The sequence below is a fragment of the Lotus japonicus genome, chromosome 1 (genome assembly GCF_012489685.1).
Source record: "Lotus japonicus ecotype B-129 chromosome 1, LjGifu_v1.2".
Lineage (NCBI taxonomy): Eukaryota > Viridiplantae > Streptophyta > Magnoliopsida > Fabales > Fabaceae > Lotus > Lotus japonicus.
Window position 1 is genome coordinate 75,548,646 of NC_080041.1, and position 1,802 is coordinate 75,550,447.

Sequence of the window (1,802 nt, forward strand, 5' to 3'; positions counted from 1 at the left end):
TCGCACAGGGAAACAACCAGAGAAGAAACAACCAATTGGGGCACATCATAACAACACTTGACCTCAGTCAAATAATTAGACAGAGAGCCCAAAATCCAAGCAAGCATACAAAAACCAAACCAGCTCTTTGCACCTTGGAAGAGCAGATGAAAGCCATAACGTCGTCTACAAAGCTGCTGGAAGAATTGAATCCGAACAGGATGGCAATAAGGTAACTACAAAGAGGAGGAAAACCTAAGCAAACCCCAAAATTCGATGTATACACCCATCCATGATACCAATGATACAAGACCACCTGCAAATACTTCAACTGGCACCACTTCAAGTCTTGAAGCCCAGGAATGAAGATCATTGACTCGGTCCCCATTTAAACTTTGTCTCCTGTAGCAAGATCAATTCAGGTTTGAGTTTCCAACGACTTTTTTCTTGACAGCATCCCTTTGTACAATTTTCCCAAGTCCTCACATATCCCATGAAAACCAAACTCTTCCCCTACCCACGCACCACACCACCACCGCGGATAAATCTACCTTCTGGATAGGATTTGAGAAGCGATACCATTCAGGACACATTCATCACTAGGGTCTACCCGACATTTTGGAGGCCCTGGTTAAATAATAAAATTAGACCCCTAATTTTTTTTTTGGAGAAAGTTTAATGAGAACACTACGCCAAAAAGACCTTTTACAACGGTTAAATTTGTCCTTTTACAGCGGCTTGAACCCGTTGTAGAGCTCGCTGCTGTAAAAGACTATACAGCGGTCCGAACCGCTGTAAAAGATAGATTATTTACAGCGGCTTTTAAAGAAAAACCGTTGTAAAAAAATTCAAAATTTTTTTTTAGCCCTTCTTTTTGGAGGCCCTGGGCTGTGAGTCTGCTTGCACAGGCCCAGATCCGGCCCTGTTCATCACTACACTCAAAAACCATGCCTTTTCCCCATTAATAGTGCATTTCTGGGCTCTTGTCATGACACCCCGTGGTTCCTGAAAATCAGAGAGTAGCACCGCCAGTTGATTGAATTCAGTAGCTTCTAACGTCGATGGCGCCACCTCTTCGATGGAACCTCCATTTGTGAATTACTTAATCAAATCATTTTTTTTAAATGTAGAATTAGTTTTCCGTGCATTGGGTTCAATCCTAGTATAAACCAATCATTAAGCACATATATGAATTGTTTTCTGGCTATGTCGTTATCATTGAGATAGCACTGTCATTTCGTATGGCAAAGAAGAGCTGAAATTGAACTTTGCCATCAGCTGGTACCGCAGCTGACAACTGAACTCCTCATAGCGTGTGTCCTTCAAGGCTAAGGCACGTGTCAATAGAAAAGATAAGATAACAAGAACAAAAAGAGAAAAATTCACGGTTTCGGTTGGCAAACGCACTTTGGGTGATAAGGAACGCAGAAAGCCAATCTCATATCAAATGCATGTGTTCAAAACAGGGTTGTCCTCCATTTGGCCTCCAACTCAAATTGTCATGAAGATTCTCCCTTTTTATCCTTGTCTTTATTGATTGAAATATTCAAAGGAGTATAGCTAATCAAAGTTTAGTTAAAATGTACATAAAATTGAGTTGATTACTTAAAACTAGTTTTATACTACAAGTTAATTAATAAGGGTGCAAGGAGAACCGAGATAAATTAAACGTGTTGTTACTTTTAAAATCAGGGATTAGAGATGCAGTCCTTCGTAGATAATATTAAGAAGTAAACTTTTGGACTCATGCAAATTAAATATATAAATAAAATAATCAATGTTTTTTACAAACCGATAAAATAATCATGCTTTAAGAACCATAA